The 22,884-nt window shown below is 43.9% G+C and overlaps 1 long non-coding RNA gene across 1 annotated transcript in view; it reads right to left on the bottom strand.

Moving 5' to 3' along the window:
• LOC144766567 (uncharacterized) overlaps positions 1–22,884 on the bottom strand; it is a 176,261-nt gene that overhangs the window by 1,361 nt on the left and 152,016 nt on the right. Inside the window, exon 5 of the long non-coding RNA XR_013597840.1 lies at positions 4,390–4,440. This is a non-coding gene — a long non-coding RNA (uncharacterized LOC144766567). The remainder of the gene's footprint in view (positions 1–4,389; positions 4,441–22,884) is intronic.

Consider the following 22,884-nt stretch of genomic DNA (forward strand, 5'->3'; position numbering starts at 1 on the left):
GTTTTTCTTCTTCCCAACTTAATTATTCTTTTTGATTATATTTGAACTCTTTTGCCCAAATGTTTTGGAAGACTTCCGAAAAACTGTCTATAATTTATTTCTTTTTTCCCTCAGGGAAACAAAGCAATTTTTAAGAAAACAGCCTGCCCGGTAACTGGCGTACTTTGGAGTGTACTGTTTCCATATGATTGTTTTGAGGTATTTATCATTACTTTCTCTTGTGTGATACTTGGGTAAATATTACTTTTTCTCACAGGTTAACCGTAGGTTCTCATTTTCTTATACTGAAGGTTTCTCTGGAAATACATTTTTGTCTCATGCTCCCTCTTGTTTAAAAATAATATTTATAGAATTTTTAATCCAACTTACAGCAATATATTATCCATAGTAGGGTACATATTTTGTTCATTATGATTTGCATTTTCGTGCCACATGGTGGGGGTGACATGATGTACATTACAATAATCCAGTATCAGCAACATTAATCCTTCTCAAGATTTTTCAAAATATTTTTAACCTAAGAGCTGTACCAAATCGTAAGAGCAAATTTTATCCAGCTTAAATAAACTAGTGTGCCTGTCCGATGATTACTGTTCATGTGAAACCATTGTCTGTGTAGCGTGTTCATAATGCCAACAGTGAGGTATATGACCCGGTGCTAATTTCAATGGTGGGGAGAGGAGATGGCACTGTTTTGTTTCCACTCAATAGACTAGGTGTGTCTGGGCGTGGCCAAAGTGATAGACATCTGAGTCTGTGTGTAGAGTGTGCGCGTGCTTAGAGACATGCTTCCCTTGATAAAGCATATAAATATTACTGTACTATTCCAGGTGGTCCATTGAGTTATGATGGTAATACCGCTGGTATATTACGGATTAGTGCGTGTCCCGCTATAATTGGATTCTATGGTGGATAAATAGTGTTGCCAATCTACAGGTTGCGTCCCAGATGTTGGCTGTGGAGCATGGGAGGCCTGTATTTTGTGTTTGTCCACCAAGGCCCGGCGGAGGGCCACTAACCAACCTTGGATGGAGGAGCCCGCTGGTTATTTCCAGGCCATAGCTAGTGTGCGCTTAGACAAGACCAGCGCTAATTCTAGGAACTTCTTAGGATTCTTGTGGCGTGCATTACATTTCGTGATGCCGAGCAAGTAGTGTGCGCCCTGTGCAGGAATTGGAGTTCCTGTTGCTGGTATTAATATTTCTGATTTGAGGGCTTGACCAAACCATGTGTAAAAAACGTGGCGTCTCAGCTCTGGCAGCGAGTGCAAGTGTCCGTAGATGATGGGTACATATGTTCCAATGTTTGCTGGGTTAAATATGTATGATGTAGATAATTGAATTGTGTGAATTTTACTCTGGCATTTGTGGATATAATCTTAGGAATTCCCACACATGGCACCCACTGTTTGTCGCTGATTTCGATGGATAGTGCTGCATTCCAGAGTTCACGCAGTGGAGTGAGCGAGGGGCTGTGTCTGTTCTAAGGCAGTTGTAGATGGCTGTGATAGCTTTCCTGCCCGTCCCAGGTGTCAGTAATGACAAATGGGATGGGCAGAGATGGGCTTCTGAGTTTGTGGGTAGAGTACTTATGTCCCCCCAGATTTGTGATGCCTGCTGCGTTAGTGTTGCAGACAGGAGGAAAGTTCTTGGCAACACACCATAGTCGTCCACAAGGGTATCAAAGTCACATCGGGTTGAGTTTGTGAATAAGTCTCCCCATGTTGCCAGATTCGGCCAATTCTGGGCGCTTTAGGCGAGTGTATGTACCTGGCATTGTATCGAGAGGGAGATCCGGAGCATATGGTGGCAGACGACTACTGGGCAACACGTATCATGTCCAGGCTGCTAACATCAGGATACATCCGTCTGTCCTCCGCAGTGGCGTTTTAGACCCTGACAGCCATTCAAGCAAGGCTGGCTATTTTAGTGGTATTGCCCAAGCGTCCAATTCAGATACATTATTTTTTGGAAGACAGCACATAGGCCATTGGAGCTGTGTGGCTGCGTAATATAATTTGTAATTAGGCGCTCCTAGCTCCACCCTCCGATATGGGGAGAAGTACCTTTGAAAGTGCTACCCATTCCCTGGAGCCGCCCCATATCAAGGACAGAAGCAGCGATGGTAGGTCCTGAAATATTTTCTGGGGTAGTCTGTAAGGGAGAAAAGCAAAAAAAAAGAAAACCCTAGGGAGGAGAATATTGGAGATGGCTATCCGGCCCCTGGGGGATAGTGTAGGATTGGTCCAGAACGGAAGTGTGGCCCTAGCACTGGTGATCGCCTTACCCAGGTTGCCGTCTATAATATCGTACGAGGAGTAACAAATCTGGATCCATAAATATTTGAAAGAGTTGTATGCGCTAATGAGTGGGGCCTGAGGTCGCTGCTGTCTCCGTGGCATGGGTATGGGCGACATTGGACACAGGACAGACTTCGCCCAGCTTATTTTCAGCCCAAATAACCATGCATAGGCATCTAACAATTCAATTAGACCACCAAGAGCCTCATTCTGATATCAGAGATGGATTAACGCATCATCCGCGTAGAGGGAAACTCTGTGCCACTGTGTGTGTATTGAACAACCAGAGAGGGGACCCCTTAACCAAAGGGACAGGACACCAAACTGACAGTTAATCAAAAATAAACCATTCCCTTTGTAGATGTGTGAACAAAGGGCTATCAAATCATGCATCATTCACCCCAAGCATGCCAATATCACCAAGTGAATCAGGAGTATAAGAAGGGGACAATAAATGATAGGGAGGAATACATTCACACCTCCAAGTTTATCTAATTAATATTTTCTGTCATCAACTACAGAAGATCTCTACTAAGAGGGGAAGATGGAAATATGTATATATGACCCGGTGATTATTAGATGCTCATGGGAACATGCAGACAAAAATGAATTGCAGGAAAGAGACAGTGTGGTACCTTAGAGATGTGGAAATATAATGAGAAAGAATCACTAGAGTTGTTTTTGTTAGCTGTAGATCTGGGTTAAAATGAATGGACTGAAACTGATTTATGAGATGAAGTAAGGGCTGTTTGAGATAAAGAGCTCGTTGGATGGGAGTACCAATGATCTTGATACAGCTAATAATGAGATTGGTAAGGAGTGGGACTGAGGAGACATGGGTTATCATGATGGCAAGAAAGGAGATGAACAGAGTGTGTGTTTTGGTCAGTGACAACAAATTGGTTAGTACAAACATGTTTTAAAGTGATGTGTTTCGAAAAGATACTTTTAATTTGCCCTCAATAGTGATGGAGACACTGGTTTACTGTGCGAACATTCAAAAGAAGAGGAAGTAGCCTGCAGTTGGGCTGAAAGAACACCGCCTGAGGAGGGCTTTCTGGGTGTGAACGGTGCTGCAAAAAGAAGTAAAAGTGTGCTTTTATAAAGTTTTTCTAAAGCTTAGACATTGCTCCTTCTAATAAACAAGTACTGGTATCACAGGTTGCAGCACTGGTCCAATGGTTGCATGATCAGAAAGTCCAGGAAACAAAAAACACAGGAATCGGAGAACATAGAGTGAAGAAAGGAGTTCTCTGAGTAACATGGGCAGAGCAGGCTTACTCCTAAATGTAATGGGACTGCTTTCAAACCTAAAGAGAAATATGTATCTGTTTGAGGAGTGGAGGGAGATATTGAAATGCATATGTATTACTTTACTTGCTGATTGTATTCTCTTCCTTGCCAAAAGGCCTGGGGTGTTTGTTATTGTGATCTCTGTCCTGCCTGAATTAAAGTAGAATATTAGCAAATTAATAAAATTATGTTCCTTCTCTTGTCCCCATAAAGCCTCATCCGACAAGGAGCAGAAACAGAGGGTGGCAGGTATTCATGCTTCCAGGGCATCCAACAAGGCTGTGGAAACTAGTTGAAAACTATCAAGGGTGACTTGCAGCTTTATACCTTCTACCACTTCCCTTAAGTCCTTAGTCTGCAGAGAGACTTTCAAAATAGGGGAAGATTAAACATCACCTTGAATGTGCATCTAATAGAGTAATATACTTTGAAGGCTATAAAGAGTGTCATGTTTTGCAGCTCAAGGTATTGACTCAACAGTACAAAACAGTTAGCCATCTAGGGGGTGTTCTAAGTGGGAAATGGGTAACAGGGGAGGCCAGTTTACAGCAGCAACACTTGCAATGATTTCCTTTGATCTGGGAAGAGCCAGAGAGAGAGGGTGGAGGAGATTATGCACAAATGCAAAGCCAGGACTGAACACATCAGCTCCCTGTGCTGGCAGGTGTCTTTGCAGGTCAAGCAGTCCATACACACATTACACTATTTATTGTGAAAAATAGAATGTTTATAAAACCAGGGTCTTAGATTAAATAGAGAGGAAGGGCTACATTATGGATTCGACAAAATACACTTACCTAATCCTTAGTTACTTGTTCATAAAGTGGAAGAAGACATGTCACATCTTTCTAAAAGACAATGTAAAATAAATTGTTACAAGAAAGTACAAAAAGGGTAACTTCATTTACGTAAGATACACTTTCAGCTTTCAAAATCTAATGTGTTGTTTATTTTAGATGAATACCTCTTACCTATAACTGAAAGGGGACATGCAACATTTTATGATAAATACTTGGCATATACATAAAATAACAACAAGCTTTGCCAGTGGGTTTAGCAAAGCTGTAGAGCAGCCGCTACACTGTGAAGCATGGCTAAGGCAGAATTTTAAAAAAAACTGTAATGTTGCATCTCAAGATATTTAACAGGCAAACATGACACATGTGTGTGCCCACAAAATGCGACTAGCCTTGTTTTTTTAATTTACAGATCCAAGTTAGATGCCTGAAAAACAACCTACGTGATAGTGTTTTTGCTTTTAAAGCGGGTGTGGGAAGATACATACAGCCTGATTCATCAAGCTAAATTGCACTTGCAAAGGGCAAGATTCTCAGAATCTTGCCTTTTGCGAGTGCAATTTTTGCATTTGGGATTCATCATCCCAAATGCAAAATTCGCTATTAAAGAATTCGCACATTTGCGAAGAATTAAATTTAAGGAATCTCAATTTGAGATTCCTTAAATGCAATTCATGAAGCATTTTAAAATTGCGAAATTGCAATTTTTGGCCGCTATTTACCGAGAGGTCAGACCTCGTGGTAAATAGCAAAAACTTAGAAAAAAGCATTTAAATGCATTTTTCTAAGTTGCATGTTACACACACACATGTCCTTTGGACATGTGTGTGCGCAACACCAATGTAGATTACATTTCAGGGGTGCTACAGGGTGTCCTTGGGACACCCCTGCACCCTTGAAATCGCATCCTTATTTGCGATTAGCTCATTGCTAATCGCAAATAAGGAATAACTCCCCATTCATTCCTATGGGCCTGTAGGCCCATAGGAATGCATGGGGAGTTATTCCTTATTTGCGATTAGCAATTTGCTAATCGCAAATAAGGAAGATGTAGGAATCGCAATATTTTTTGCAATTCCTACATGAATCCCGTTTTGCAAGTCCTTAATAGCGATTCCTTATGAATCGCTATTAGGGGCTCGCAAAACGGGAGAATGATGAATCTGGCTGATAGGGTGTAGTTGGGAGGAAGCAACACAGAGGCCATGGATGGGGGGCAAAGCAACGCAAACGGGTGAGAGAGAGAGAAACAGTGGTGGCTTCTCCATTTTCATGGGAGTGTTGCCCCACTGCTTTCAAACACTGTGAAATAGAAACAGAAAATGATAGTCACTTATAAATTATTATCATTTCATGTTTGTGCTGCTTTAAGGGTGGGTGAGCGGGGCTGCTCTGCTCTCGGACCAGGCAGGGGAGGAGTGGTTTGCACACTCCTCAGTGCGCAATGACAGTTGGGTCGGCCCTTTCAGGCAGCCCAAACCAGTCATGCGCACTTTCCCCTTTCTCCATGCAGGCTGCATTACAGCCTGCGTAGAGTACATACCCAGGACCCCATTTCCTTGTTGAGCGTCAAATCAGGGCGCTCAAAACAAATTCGCAAAGCACTGCAGCGTTGTGATTGGTCAGGGGAGCCGGGCTGACTACCAATCACAATGCTGTATTGCAGCGTTGTGAGTAGTCAGTGAGGCCTGATTGTGCTTCCTGTTCCTCGAGCAGAGACGTGGTTCCAGGCGACAAGGTAAGTTCATTTTTTTCAATTAGGTACACCCTCCTGCCCCCGGTGCGTGAGCCCCACACCCCTAACTCTCCCCCACCCGCCACCATCGAGCCATACCGGCCTCCACTGGAGAGCAACGTGGAAAGCAGGGGGAAAAGGACCAAGGCAAGTAAGTGATGTGGGGAGAACCACATATGGATGAGCACATCATGGAGGGGATGAAGGGGACAAACACATTGGCGAGTAAGACTAACATGCAGCGTGTAGGAGGAAGTTAAATATACTTAAGCACTCAATGCGCTCTCATTGGGTTGCCTATTGCAAAAGTAGGTCCCTGAAAGTGAGTAATGGAAGGGCACAAACAAATTGACAGAGATTCAGGGGATGTATTCCTGGCAGCATTGTTGCTGCTGGTGTGGAACTACATCCCCCAGCAGCCCACAGACAGGAGGAGGGGGGGTGCCAGCTAATGTTCGTTCTCTAAAGAACTCTGGGACACCCGTGACATGGGAAGCGTTTCTGGCCGCATAGTTTGTTACTGTGGGGGGACAAAAATGTATTTGCAGGACACTGTTACTTGTGATCTAAGCTATTTGAATCTGTTAGCTTCCAGCACCACCGAACCAATTTCTAACCATGATAAATATTTAAGACCTGTATTTTAGGAATGTAGCTAGTTTTAAGAAAAAAAGCCAGAACCATGATGGGATTTCCTTTTTAAGGATTTTGGAATCCTGTGTTTTCAGGAAACATAGGCCACTGATGGTTACCACAATAATGGCTATACCACTTTTTTTTTACATTTTACACCACTGTCAGGGAGATCAAAGGAGGGTCTCATAACTTATATTACCACTTTGCTGTCAGGATTTTTTTTTATAAAAAGCTTGAGCCATCTTGTTATCAGGTTGCCTGTCTTAAAATTTTCAGTACCATACATTTGTATTTTTTTATTAATATAATACAAGTTTTACTCTAGAGAAATCTGTTGTGACTGATAGTATTGTAAAAGAATTGAAAACCCTTTGCTCTGTGAAAGGTGCAGATTCAGGTGGCTTTGGGAGTTTAAACATGAGATCTATCATCACCCTTCCAGGCAGATATGTGACTATGTCCATCATCAAGGTCTATCTCAAGTAGGTCATGATGTGTATGGCGAGCAACAAAATAGTGCATTTTTTAAATTGTGAATTGACTTTTGCCAATGAGATCTCTCACCCACAGGTTTTATGAGTAGAGACTGTAGTTCGACAATTTATTTTATCTTATTAACTTGTGCTTTTGATTTGATTTGATTTGATTTGTAGTTTTATAAAGCGCACATATGCCCATGGGCGTCTTAGCGCTAATCAGAGGACACGTGAGCAGTGCTGATAGAGCAGGAATTATTCTAGATTAAAGAGCCAGGTTTTTGTCAATTTTCTGAAAGACAGCAAGGAGTTACAGCTTTTAATGATCTGGAGGAGTTGATTCCAATTCTTAGCAGCATGCAGTAAGAAGCTTCTGCCACCCCATCTCACTTGTTTTAGCTTCTTAATTATGATTCGTAGGAAACATCTAAATGGTCTGAGTGATCATGATGTACAAAGTATAGATAATACTTGTCCAGATAATAAGGCAAAGACTTCTCTGCTCTGCTGCTGGTTTCTGCCCTCTGTTTTTCTTCTTTCTGTATTTTTGCTCCTCTGCTCTTTTTTAACCTTTCTTTATCTATTATTGCTCATTTCCCTTTCCCTAATTTCTCCTCTTTTTATACACCTTTTTTCCTTTTTGTGTTCTTGTTGCTGCTTATCCCCCTGGCGTCTCCCTCTGTGCTGTTTTCTCACTTCCCGCCTCCCAGCTGACCGGCTGTCCGCAAACACTACTTACTGGTGGCCCCTGCACAGTGAAGGAGCGGTCTTACTGACCTCTTCCAGTAAATTGCTTCCCTTGCCGCACAGCTCCACATGGTCGCTATTGCCCATGACCCTTCAGGTCATAAATTAAAGGTCCTCCTCCCCCATCAGCCACCATCCTGTGCTTCATCCCTGGTGATCCAATGGGGAGCATCTCTGCTCTGCTGCTCCCTGCCCTCTGTTTTCCTGCGTGCTGCCTTTCTAGTCCTCTGCTCTTTATTCACTTTCCTTTCATCTCTTATTGTTTTTTTCACTTTCTCCAAATTCTCCTCATTTCACACTTTTGTTTCCATTCCATGCACTTGCTGCTGCTCATCCCCTGTGGCCTGCCTCCCTGCTGTCCCACACTTCCCAAACACTACTTAATGGCGGCTGTTGTACGGCAGGGCAGCTGGCATAGTAAAGGTAAGCCCGTCTGAGCCTGTCTGCGCCTAGACCGTGCTGACTGAAATGGACCCTGGAAGAGATGGAATAACAGCAAGGCCCGCAGACCATGTTGCCTTCAAAACCGCAGTCACTGAACACCACCACATCATCAAAACCAAGAAAACTGCCATACAGGAATGCATCAACACCAATACTCACAACAGCCAATAACTCTTTACAGTGGTTATAGAATCAGACAAAATCAGCACGGAGAAAGCAGACATCTGCCCTCCCAAGACCTCTGCGACAACCATGCCACCTTCTTCCACCACAAGATCAAGTCAATCTCTGACAGCTTCACAAGCCAAAACCCACCAACCTCACACTGAACCACTGCACTCAATTGACCAATACACCTGCAGACACTGCTCAACTGGTCCTCCCGCACCATTGACGAGACCCTCATGATCACGACGAGCATCCACTCCAAAGCCTCCCACGTTGACTGCTCCACCAACATCTTCAATAGACAAACACCTACATCGCACCCCAACTCCTGCACAATCAACTGCTCCAGTGGAGAGCTGTAGTCCAGCAGGTGGAGAGGTGTGGTGCAGCAGCCAGGGCAGCTGACTTCGGAGCACAGGGTTCACGGTTTGATCCCTGGCTGCAGCAGCAGCTCAGCTCAGCACCATGTGACTCTGGTCAATAGCTCACTTAATTTCCACGACCGCCCCAAGCGCCTTGAGACCTGTAAGGGTGAGTAGTTTGTGCTTTACAAATACGGCTTTACATTTTACATTGAATCCGCCATCTTAACTGAAGACTGGAAACATGCAGAGTTCAAGCCCCCGGCAGAAGAAACCCTCTGCCGACCCAATGGGACCTCAAGAACTACAAACTCACGTTCCTGCTCCCCTTCTCAGCCAAAGTCATTGAGAAGGCCGTCAATGCCAAATTCAATGAGTTCACTGAAAGGACATCCTCCTGGATCACGTAAGGGGCAGAATTGCGTCACATTGCGCTGCTCGCACCTATGTTTAGTGCCAGGAGATTGTTCTGCACTAAAATCAATGCAAAGGGCTCCACATGCAGCACCAGAGATTTTCTACTGTCACGTCATGCACAGTGACGGTACTGTCACGTGTCGTCTTCACTATGAGTAGCATGAGCACGTTGCAGCCTGCCTGCTGTAATGCGCACGTTACTATAAGTCTTTAAAAAAAAAAGAAATTCTATGCCTATTTTCACATGAGAACTCATCGCTGTGTTCACTCTCTGCATTTTCCTGGGATTTTTTCTGAACAGTATGTGCAAGGCCGAACAACAATGACCCTTGTTATTTTGTTCTGGCCAGACTTTAGCCCTTAGACAAAACATACAGATGCAGCTGTTGTTTGCAGAATGCACTTTGTTTTTTAGTGAGAATCACCAATAGTTAACACACACTTGGAGATGGATCTTTCTAGGAAGAAGAGCGAGACAGCAACTATGATGTAGATCTACCATCTATAGGCTAAGGTATGGATGGGGTCTGCTAACAAAGCCCAGAGATCTTCAAATATATAATAAGTCTACTCCGAAGCACGGGGAGGGAGGTTAGGCTCGATTGTCTTTCCATGATGACATCTCCCTTAATGGTTTAAAGACTAGCTGCTATACTGACTATATTTGTCTTAAAAAGTTCCCTGCTTGTTGTGGCACGTGTACTGCATGTTAGGGTACGTTTGTTAAAATACATATTTTAAACAGTTTTGTCTCTCTGTCAGAACTTATTGTGGACAAGTACAAGAGTATAAGCGAAAGGCTGTGTCTTTTTACTGCGATTCCTGAGAGTGCTGCGAATGTTGTGTTCTGGGGTGTCTAATCATTTATATCTCTGTGAGTGAGTAGGCGAGCAAGTGAGACACCATAGGAGTTGGTTCTGTGCTCATGGGTTCTAAGGTAGTAGGAAGACCCAGTCCCTATACACCAAGGTACTATAATCCTGTGCATTGATCTGTGTTTGTTCAAGATCCCTGCAACATGGCAACACCAATGTTTGGACTGGTACGTATTCACAAGACCCTTGAGTAGCGCTTGTGCTTATCTGCAATACGGAGACGTCCGTGGTGGGGAGGGCTTGGCCTCCTATATTTGTGTATTTATAGGTTTTTCAAGCTTTAACTTTAAAAGCTTTTTCTTTACCCTGTCTTGTGCTACCGTTCTCTCTGATTCGTTGTTTCATTTCTAATATGACACAATTGGTCGCAATTGTGGCACATACTGTCCTCATGAATTACTTAAAGTTCCATTGACAGCCTGAGAGCATACTATCTGGCTTAATGGCACCCTTCCTCACCTGGCCAGTTTTGGCAGGTTATACACCACATCCGAACTATCATAATGTTACACTTGCAGAGCTACATCCGTTACATACATTGCTGATCCACGAACACAGTAGTGCCCCAAAGTTATGTCACTTGCTATTCATGTGGCTCCAGCCTCAGCTACTAGGACATGGTGGTGGTCTTGTTATTAGTCCCGTCATGAATATTTCAGTGATGGGAAAACGTCCTCAGAATAGGGATGACTTTCCATTTTGGCTGGCACAAAAATGTGAACAACTTGAAGCTTTTTTCCACATACTACTCCTCTAGAAAAACACAGGATCCTTACAATGAGTTTGCCGAGTGGTGTCATTGCCGCTTTAGGTGACTGCACCACCTGGGGGACGGTGTATGCTTCACTGTATACACTATGCTTTGGCACCCCCTCCATGAGCGTTCTATGGAGCTTTCTAAAAAAAGTACAGGATGCACACGGAGCTGGTCCAGCCCTGGATTTGGGGATGAAATTAGTAGGGTTGTTCCCTATTGTCTCCGATATGATTCTGGCCAATATCAATGGTGAATGTCAATGCACAGACAAAAAGGTTTTTCTTACCGGAAGGATTGTGATTCCACAGCGCGACACTCCCTAGTCTGTAAACAGGTTAAACTTCACGGATGCTGCAAAGTTTCTGCAACCTAATCTGGCTTCTTTTATTAAAGGTAACGCTGTCCCTGCTATTAATCACGCACTAACTTTGCTTTCTTATGGTAGTTAACTTATTTTGAATAACCACGACGGCTGCCGCTTATGGGCAGGCATCCGGTATTTAGCAGCAGTTTCCTAATGCTTTACATTTTGCAGCAATGTCCTGTTTGCACCCCGACATGGGATTGTAGAGTTCGCTTTGGCCTTCTATTCTAACTTTGAAAACAGATTTCAATAGGCTAAGCAGACTCAAAGCGCTATTGTTTCAACAAGAAGTGGCTATCACATCAGCTCGAGAGACCTTCGAATTACAGGTGGCGAGAACCGCAAGTGAGATACACTTGCTGCTAAATATGAATCTTCTACACCATTTTGGAGAATTAATACACCAAATATTTAATGCATCTGATACAGAGGGCCTTGCCCACTTTTTTAAACCTGTGGGATCTGGCCTTGTTTATTCCTTATTTTTGGAGTAATACCACACTTTATCCATTCTATTTTTTCCACTGCCTTCGGAGGGTTTCCCCTGGTGCTCCTGTTGATTTGTGGCATGCTTGTTCTCCTAGTATTGCTTCGCAATGAATGCAATGGATGCTCAATCTGTGGAGCTGCCCAGTTGCAACTGTGCCGTGATCGAATGTGGCAGCATTTTGGTTCTATGCCAGTGAAGTCTTTTGCCATCAACTATTGGCTGACCTTCAGTTTTACCTACTTCACCTACGTGTAACCTGTGTTCCACTGCCTCCGGTGCCCTTGTCAATGGGTCCTGCATGTCTGCCTCTCCAATACCACACAAGCTGCCCTGGATTATGATTATTATTGGGTCCGTTGAAGGCCCATGACCAGGAATTTGCCAAGGGTAGGCGTTTTGTGTAAATCCCCTACTTGGACCAACGGCAAACTTGAGTACATGTGCTTGAGCTCAGCACCTCATAGAACAGAGTTTCATCGAAGTTAACACAGGTTGCCCTGGCATGCTCTAACAGCCTCTGGAAATAAGGAGCATGTGTGCTCGTTCGATCTATTAAACTGGATGGCATACCTTTTTACTATGGAAAGGACAGACAAGATTTTGGAATTCATGGCATTCTGATTTTCCCCCAACATTTTGGTCTCCGAAGATTAATTATGAATGGAATGGGTACCAACTGTCAATTTTTTTTTTTTTAAATAAAACCTTGCTATAAAAATGTTTTGGGTTTCATGACTATTCTCATTGGAATAACACTGAGACGCTATGCCTCTGCTTACCTCTGATTTTTGTCTTTGCATAGGGCTAACAGCCTGACCGAGGGGAGGTTGTCATGTGGTGCATTGGGACATTGTCATCCTCACTAAGTTAGCATGAGCACTTTGCAGCCTGCCTGCTGCTTTGCATACGTTACTACACGTCTTTATTTTTTGCTATATTTTCTCTGGCTGTTTTTACATCTCCGCATGTTCCTGGGATTTTAACTGAATGCAGGAAGCACAGCATAGCATTTGCACTTTGACCCAGGACCCTAACTGCAAACACACCGCACTTTGGTCCCGATCCCAACCGGCAGAGAGGAGGGCCGCGGTACGCCTAAAAGGTCGGTGAAGGTCCCGCAGCGCGGAACGCCTGTGGGACGTGACCGGGCTCTACATGGGCCAAGACCGGGCCAAGACGGGCCCATCTTAGCCCGTCAGACACCGGAGGAGGCTGTGCTGGGCCATACCCCTGAAAAGTACATAAACAGATTCTTGAACCTACGACGGTGAGTCCTTCTTCATTGTGCAACTATTTCCGGACCTTTCACATTTATTGACTAACCACCTGAGGCTGTTTGAGGGCCTAGACAAGCAAGGACAAGTAGCTAACGGCTTCATTTTGAATGGCTTAGTTTAGTTCGAGCCTTCACTGTTGTGGGACATAGACTTGAAACATTTGATTTTTATGGGGAGTTGCATGTCAGCTGGCTTCCTGTTGTAGGCACTAGACTTTATGGAAGGCCTCTCTTCCTCCATTTACTGATACCTAGCTTGCTGATCATACGAGGTTAAGCCCCACACTTTTTTATTTCCTGAGTGTGTGGTAACTCTCTTTGTTTTTTCTGTGAGTGAGGGTACGGGATGGGTAAGAGAAAAGTGGAGAACATTCCCAAACCGTCAGGGAGTGCACAGCAATCTTTAATGAACTATCTAACCGGGGCCATTGAAAAACAAATCAACTCAGTTGAAGAGTCCCTAACACAAGAGGAGGTAGTAGACAGGGCAGCTAGGAGCCCCCAGGTAATTTTACACAATGCCTCTTTATTTAGCCAACCATAGGTCGCACCGGGTCAATCACCTCGGGATAAGTGTGTTCAAGACACATCAGGGCATATATAAGTGAGCGACCTGGATTGCGACCCACAGCCCCAATCTAAGCGATCTAGAAATCCAGATTCAGTTTCTAACCATACAGATCTAATTCAACCAGCACCTAGGACAGATATTACAATAAAATGGAAATTAACAAACAAACCAAGCAAACCTGACGTTGTTAGGAAGGGTTCACCCTCCGTTATTAGCTTGTTTATGAATCAGTCAGCTGATCTCTGTAAGACTGTAGACAAAATAGATGATTTACACAAAACTGTAAGTGATATACTAAGTTAATGGCTAGGGTGGATGTAATTGAGGATATATTAAAGCACAAAGTAGGCACTCAACACTCCCCACAAACGTTAATACTGATATTCGTCCATACAGGGATTTAACGAGCCAGTCCACGTGCCAAAAGCCCGGTGGAATGTCATGCGCGGAGTCTTATGAAAGTGTTGGTCCAATGCCATTAATGAATTTAGACCATCAGGCCTTGGGCCCAACCCCCCCCACTATAAATGTGAACTTGACAAACTGCACTGCAAATACCATCTTGAGTGCTCATGCCATATCCAACTCAAGAGCAAAACAGCAGAGGGTCCCTTTACCCCAATCTAAGCCCTACGTAAGGAATCATGTATGCTTGATTTACCCCCGGCAGCAACCCCTACACTATAGTTCGTGCCAACGTCCCAATCCTTCTGACTCAGACAAGGGAACCATGGGATGCCCTTAGAAAGAAAACATTATTTTGGTTGGGCACAAAAACAGGGTTAACGGAGGCTTTATCTGCCAAATTTAAAATGGGCAGAAGGGTTACCTGGGTTGGTAGAGACCATAAATCATAGGCTGGAGACTGTCTAGTACTGATTTTTAGATCCCAACATTTAATACAGGCGATTCTCACCAGAGCTGGCAACCAACATATTATAAATTGAACGTGGATTGTCACTAGCACACCTTGTTAGGGGATAGATTGTCTACTTAAGTTCTGATACTGTTTATTGATTCTATCTTTAGCGTGCAGCTAAGTTCCGTAGGGCTGCCTGTCCCTAGGTTATCTGTATCTAAGCATGGAGGCCCATGACATACTATCACGGCCAGACCTAGCGCACAGCTTTGTATATTATGTTACACTTCTTCTCCTGTTTTTAATGCACACAATTATACTTCTTTTGTGATCAAAAATTCTCTTTGCATTTTTTTCTTACTTTTTCAGAGAACTTATATTCCCATACATTTATTAAGATTTTGCTTCAAATCTTTAACATGATTTGCAATTATATGTTATTGTGAATCCATAACACATTTCATTGTACATTACAAATGATACTAGAGACTGGTGTTTTACAGCTTTACATTTTTCTTAAACACTGATGTGAATATAACATAACGGCGATAGTTGATAGTTTGGCCCAATGCATTTCGGGACCGGCGTCCCTTCCTCATATTAATGTACTGTTAATCGATGATCAGCAAAACACACAAGATGATGGACGGAATGTTGCACAATGGCAAAACATTCACCCCCAGTCACAGATCTGGGTTTAATCCATTGTTATTTTGCTCACCAAGCCACCCCAGTTCAGACATGGCCATATGCAAATCAGTCTTGACCCTGTGCCTCAAGGGAACAGTCCAGCCCGAACTGCCAAGCCATGTCTTTCCTGGACCGGAATCAAGCATCCTAGGACCGGTTTCTGGCTATCAGCCGTCTTCAGCCAGGATAGCTTGACTCCAGTGGCGTAGTGAGCACGGGACCCACGTCTGGGCATACCCTTCCCACATAGGGTGAACAGAAAAACACACAAGGTGATACACGTAATGTTGCACATTGGCAAAACATTCACCCCCGGTCACAGATCTGGGTTTAATCCATCGTTATTTTGCTCACCACGCCACCCCAGTTTAGACATGGCCATATGCAAACCCCGTACTCTCCCTAGATTATAGATTAAGATCTAATGGTTCCATAGTTTGAAATGTTTTGATGAGAATCACTTCGCGTTGTGATAAGTGCTGGTGAGAATCCCTCCCTTCTTTGCTTTCTATCTTTTCAATCACCATAAACCGTACTTGGGAAATGTTATGGTTGTGTTTAATCCAGTGTTCTGCCAGATTCGAATTGGTGTTCTTATCTAGAATCATGCTTTTGTGTTCGCCGATTCGTATTTTTATTTTCCTTTCGGTTTTCCCTATGTACATGAGTCAGCAGGGACATTTGATACTGTATATTACGAAACTCGTGTTGCAGTCTGTGTTAAGTTTCAGGGTTATTTTTTCTCCAGTTCTTGGGTGGGTCACAAAGTTCTGCTGCATTAAGTTATTGCAGTGTGTACAATTGTTGCACTTCCTCATTCCTTTGTATTCTTTACTATCCGCTGTTTTTTTGAAGGTGAGTTTTTCTTTGAGATTATGACTTCTCGTGTACGCAAATATAGGTTTCTCTTTAAAGATATTGTTAAAGTCATCATCGTTTTGGAGCAATTCCAATCTCTTCAGAATGATCTTTTTGATATTAACTGATCTTGTAAAAAAATTCGACACAAACACATTGCGATTACTTGTAGTAGCTTTAGGTTTCATTTTGAGCAGATCGTCACGATTCACCAAGCGTGCTCGACTTGCAGCCTTGTTAATACATGCCGAAGGTAGTCCCTTTCTTCTTATTTTTTGCTCAGCCGGTCAAGATCTTGTAAATGTGATTCTGTTGAAGACGAGATTTGTTTGCTCCTCAACATCTGTGAATACGGTAGATTATTAATCAGCTGAGGGGAGTGAAAACTTTTATATGATAATATGTTGTTTTGATCCGTTGTTTTAACGGTCTTCAAATTATTTTTCACTATTTTGACGTCAAGGGAAGATAATTCCTCCAAACGGATTTGGTGTGACACAACAGACTCTGGAGCATCCTTGAGGAAATGGGAGTGGAACTACTACTTATGAACTTCATGAGCAGCTACACCAAGACGCAGGCGCTAGGGTCCGATATGGAAACATGGGTGAATGCACAGCCAAATTTCCAATCAGGAAAGGGGTTAGACAAGGCTGTGTGCTTGCCCTTTCCTTTTTACCTTATATATTAAGGGCCTCAGCCAAGTTTTAGTCAACCAATGCCAAGACTTCCCCCTCATTAATAAGCGCTCTTTTCCTGCATGACTGTATGCAGATGACGCTGTTTTAATGTCACATACTCAACTGGGGCTACAAAGAGGAGTGACTAACTTCGCTACATTCATGAAAAATCGAAGCCTGCAAGTGAACATTTCAAAAATGTTTATAATGAAATGTGGTACGAATAGTGCCAAATGCCACAACTTTTTCATTAATAATACTAAGGTGGAGTTATCAATAGATTTCCATTTCTGGGTATTCACTTCGATCAAAGGGGAACTTGGTCACAAGTGGTTTTAGCCAGGAAAATGTTATTTTCTGAAACCACTGGCACTCTAGCCAATTTTTCTAGAAGATTGGGCAGAAGACAAGTGGTGGAAGTAATGCAAGCCTACAAAGCTAAGTGTGTTACAACTGCCTGGGGGTGTGGCCACGCAGGCATCTAAGATGGCCTCCTGGGATTGTAGCTCTGTCGGCCGGGCATGCCTAAAGCCCGATTTCTTCATGATCCGATGTGCCATCTGATGCAGAAAACCCACCATTATACCCAGGAGGAGAGGAGGACTGCAGAGACATCCGCCACAACACGCTGCGACGTCGGTTCTGCCAGTGTCAGCATCAGCATGTGGGGGCTCTGTGTCCCGAACCCGGGGCCACCGTCATCTTGGACGCTGACATGTGAGCTGGGGAGTGGTTGAGTTGAGGTGAGCTTTGGCCCCCACTCTGTTCCCCGTGCTGGCTCCGGCTTTCCGCTCGCTTTGTGGCTGCCCTCCTCCGCCCCCCCTGTGGGCTTGGGACTGCGGGCTGAGCAGCGTGAGTGACATCTGTGGGGTGCTGCCGACCCTGTGCTGGAGGCCTACCCATGGGACCATGATGGGGACAGGGCCTTCCGGTCCCGGTGCGGTCTTGGGGGTGCGGTGGGAGTGAGGAGGCAGTCCGGTTGGTTCCATTTCTGGAGCCAGGGCGGCGCTGGGTCCGGCTGGGTGTGCGTGCTCCCTCCTCTCTCTGTAGGCTTCGGGACTGGGCAGGATCAGCCTGCGTCTACACTGCTACCTTTGCCCTGGGAACTAGGGTGAAGGATCCATCGGCGTGGGTGCCCGTTGGATACTATTCTCGGCGCAGCTGGCCAAGAGGGTGCACCTTGCCTGGTACCGGCACATCGTATAATAAATAGGCGGCCACAGGAAAATACACTTGTTGGTTCCATGGGAGGCTTCTCTGCTGCGGGGTGGGTAGTGATCCCCTCCTATGTTTGCTGGTGGACTGGAGCTCACCCATTTCGGAGTACCTGAAGTGACCACTTAAGTGCTGGGCGACTCTGGTGGGCCTTCGAGGCCAGCGGTTCACTCTCTCTGGCTGAGACACGTTTGGATTCACCCTGCGAGCTGGCCTCTCGGATCTACTGCACTTCCTCACTGAGGCCGGGGGGCTAGATGGCTGGCTGATTGTCCATTGTGTGATCACGCTGCCCGGTGCAGGGGGTGCAGCCCTTACTAATAACACGCCGACATTGGGCTTGGCAGACTGAACGCTTGGGAACCTGGTATAAGAGCAATTTCAATAAAAAAATTTTTTAAAAATCAACAATTCATATGACATCAAGTGTAAAAAATCTTTTCTTCTTAAGGCGCAAAGCAGTAGCAAGAAAACTACCAACACCATAAATAATCCAAGGTTCATCTAATAGTTGAAGTGACTGTAGTACCGGTCTTGCCTGCAAGAACCCTTTTCCCCTCAGGAGCGGAACTATGAACTTCCTCCCGATATCAGTAAAAAGGTCACAAAAGAGCATAAAGTGCAAGGTGTCCTGTGATGAAAAATGATCACACTTACATGGGCCGGCGTCTTCTGGTTTACACCACCCTATGCTATCCCCCAAAATAAAGTGATTCATATTCAGTCGAAACCTAGTCAGGAGCCACCGATGGAAGTGATTGGTCACGATCTTTAAATAGGGCTCAATCAATGGAGAGGTATTTATCAAATAATGAGCCCAAACCAAAGGTTTTTGAAGCTCCTGATCCTCCCGTTCCATCATCTTTAAGTTAAAAAATTGGGTCTTAACCCACTTCACATCAACTTTTCTAATCCCCTCCGGGTTATGATAAAGGTCTGGGTCTCCCAACTTGGTAAACATGGATTTTACATATCACAGCCATTGAATACTTGCAGCCTTATCCAATGAAACACAGTCCCGTAGGATTAAATGATTCAATGTTATGTCAGGGTTAAGCCAAGTCTTAAGCCAACAGACCAAGGGTGCTACTTTCAGTAGGTCGGTCACATAACCCAGACCCAATTCATGATGGATAGCAAAGGTTGACGTTGACTGGGTAACAGACAGGAGGGTGCGTAAAAAACTATTTTCGGCCAACGGCACCCCTTCCGCTTGTTTATAGCTCTAAATTGCAGCGCCATACATAGCAATGGCCAGGCATTTTGTTCTATAGATAGAAATAATGGCTTCAAAGGGCCTAGCTCCCAGACGCCGTGCAAACCCCATTAATGCTGAGGTAGATCTAACTACAGAATTTTTTTTAAATGTATATTGGGGGACCCATGAGCCTCTCTCGTCAAAGAGTGCACCCAGATAAGTAAAAGAGGGTACTCTGGACACCGCAACTCCATTACAGGTAAAAGATGTAATCATTCTATTTCTATGCCCCGCAATCATAACATGAGACTTAGCAATATTCACTATTAGATTCAGAGAACACATAAAACCCCCAAAGGCATTCAAGAGCCTCTGGAGGCCCACGGCAGTTCGGGATAATAAAACAGCGTCAACCGCGTATAGGAGAACTTGCCTGGGCCAGTGTTTTATCTAAATCATTTATATAAAGGGTAAAAAGCAGAGGGGCCAGGATACAACCCTGTCGCACACCTCTGTAAGATTTAAAAGGTCTTGTACAATTGCCATCCTGAGTGACCCTGACTGCTGCCGATAAATCCTGGTGTAAGTCTGCCAAAAAATATACCAGACTTCGATCAATGCCCAATTCAAGTAAAATGGACCATAGCTTCGATCTGTTAACCAGATCGAATGCTGATGTGAGGTCCATAAACCCCATACACAGGGAACCCTCCTTGGCTACGTGTATTTGCTTAGTAATAGATGTAAGTTAAGGCATTGGTCCATAGTACTTCTCCCTTTTCTAAAGCCATATTGCAAGTTAGATAAAACCCTGTTTTCATTAACCCAATCAGTGACCTTAGCCAAAATCACTTTCCCTAAAATCTTAACAACAGAATCAATCAGTGATATTGGTCTGTAGCAACGTGGGTCACCTCTATGGCCTTTTTTAAATATCGGGATGATTATGGACCTAGACCAAGACACGGGAGCCCCATGAGCCACTACAGCATTAAACAGATTCGCCAGAATCTTTGCTCACTGTGTAGGGTCACATTTATACAAATCTGAAGGAACACAGTCTGGTCCAGGAGCTTTATTAGTGGAGGTCTCTTTAATAGCTATTCAAATATCCTCCTAAAAAAACGAAACCTGAAAAATATCCATATGCTTCTAAGGGCGGAAGAGACTCTGAGCCCTCACATAATACATATATGGTCTAAAAATGGTCTAATCATTGAGTTTCTGTGATATTAGTTATACTGTCATTCTCCATTCCCGAGAAAAAGGCGAATTAATGATGGCCCAAAACCTAGAGCTATCCTTGATAACCTCTACGGACATGAGTGCATTCCATGCCTTTTTTTTAATCTTATTTTGTCTGGAGGATACATCTAACTTATAACACTTCCTCGCTTGGGCTATATGCTCCCTGTCTCTAGGTGTTTTCTTGAGGGCATGCATTAATTTGCGATGGGCCCTGGAACAGTTAACATCAAACCACCTTGCCCCATTATTCCATTTGGGTTTAGAGGTAACAGTCAGATCCATAGCTACTTGCTGCAAATGCCCTCAAAGGCTTTAATTACCTCAGTCCCTGGGGTGCTAGGGTCTTTACACATATCAAGTTTAAACTTGGCCTTCTCACACAAATCACTATGAAAAGATTCAGGAATAACTTTTGACCACTTGAGTCTCCTTCCCTGATCCCTTGATGATAAGCTCTTAGATCCTGTAAACCTTCCTGGTAAGCCCAAGAGGCCCACGTCCTGATTTAACTCCAGAATTACTGGATTATGGTCACTGAACGGGGATAACTGAGCATTATGAAAGGCAACATTAGCTAGTAATGTAGGGGACACAAATATGTAGCCAATAATTGCGTCCCTTTCTCGAGCTTTAAATGTTGGACAGCGTTTACTTAACTCATTACAGGAGGGTTCAAACAAGTCAGCACCTGCCAGAAGGTCTTCCATAACCTGCCCCGGTAGCGTATGCTCAAAATCGGGTAAGACAGAATATTCAGGACCCAAGTGGTTAACAACGTGACACTTCAAATTACACAAATGAATATAAAAAATCGCCCATATGAATAATATGATAAATAGAAGTTTGTTTTGACCTATAGATTTCTAAAAAAGACTATACATAAAGTAAATGTTTATTCCGGAGACTGCCTTCCCCAGAGTTTTAAAAGTTAACAAATAACACTTTAGGTTGACTAGGGGTGCATAGTTCAACAAACAAACAATTGTGGGAGGATGACTCCAGCCTCTTTGTAGAACCTTTTAATTTTAATGAAAAAAGAAGGGTAAGGCCCCCCTTCGCTCTGCCTGCTATACATGGACAGGCTGGTAGGCAATATGATTTAAACCCATCCAGCCAGAAATTACTCTCCTTCCCCCACATTTCCTGAAAAGAAATAACATCATATTGTTTTATAAAGGTTACCCAACTAGGGACATCTCTTTCAGTTCTGAGTCCCACGATATTCCAGCTAATAATCTTGGGGTTAAGGTTAGCCTCTACAGCCAGTGAATGAGAGTTATGACCATCTTCAAGAATAGGTTCAGCTGATAACCCTAGTCAATCACTCTCATCTAGATGTGATAATGGAGAAAAACTATTTGATGTAGGTAAATCAATTCCTTCTACTCATTTTGGCATAGGAGGATTATGTGATACCAATGTGTTTCTCCTATTTATAGTTTCCCAGTTGGAATCTCCCCTTGAATTATTAGACAAACCATGAGGAGATTGACGAGGGGAATGTGCCACCGCTCCCCTGGGGTGCACAAGAGGATTTTAGTCAGCTTAAAAACAAGGTACTCCATTGGCTCTCAAACAACACTACCGTGGGTTTAATCGCGGAACAAAATATCATCATGGTGCGTCGAGTTGGCTGGATAGGCAGCACGCGGAAACCTGGAGGGGGTGATTGTGTCATTGTGAACTTCGACAGGTCATCCCTGGCAGAAAGCATTCTGTCTAGGGTCTCTTGTATTGGCACTTTAAATCACGGGTCCGCAATACAGGCAGTACCCTAGGATTTTTCTATAGAGCTGTTACACAAAGGTACATCCCAGGGACTCCCGTTATGGATATTGCTCAGGATAGGTGGATACAAACGCCATTTGTGGCAAAAGATAAATGGTATCCACAAGGAGCATGTAGCCTAAATCAGTTTACTGGGTTAACTTGCCCCCCCCCCCCCAGCATTGTTTAATAGATTCTCTACACTTTCCAGATTGGAAGAGTGTGATCGACTGCATATCTCTCCAGAGCCTGTAGCTGAGATAAAGACCCAACAGAAGGATCTCCCTCCACCAGCGCAAAGTCAGGCGGCCCCCCGCAATTTTGACAATAATGTTCTGTCATGGAATATTGTAGGCCTGGCAGATAAGTTTCCGGATCCCATATGGCAGCAGTTCGTCAGGCAATTTTCAGTAATTTGTCTCCAAGAGACATGGTTGGTGCACTGCGACTTATTTAAAGAAGGATTTAACGTTTTTTTTGTTCTAGCCGTCCTATCGGCCTATGGCAGAGCCAAGGGCGGTCTGACTATATATATATATATATATATATCTCTTGCAGTGGACTGCCGAATACCAATCCGCCCATCTCCATGTCCGGGCCTTCAAGCCGTTGTCTTGAATATGGGAAACACAAGAATGGGCCTGATTAACTTCTATAATGCC

Source organism: Lissotriton helveticus, chromosome 7 (genome assembly GCF_964261635.1).
Source record: "Lissotriton helveticus chromosome 7, aLisHel1.1, whole genome shotgun sequence".
NCBI lineage: Eukaryota > Metazoa > Chordata > Amphibia > Caudata > Salamandridae > Lissotriton > Lissotriton helveticus.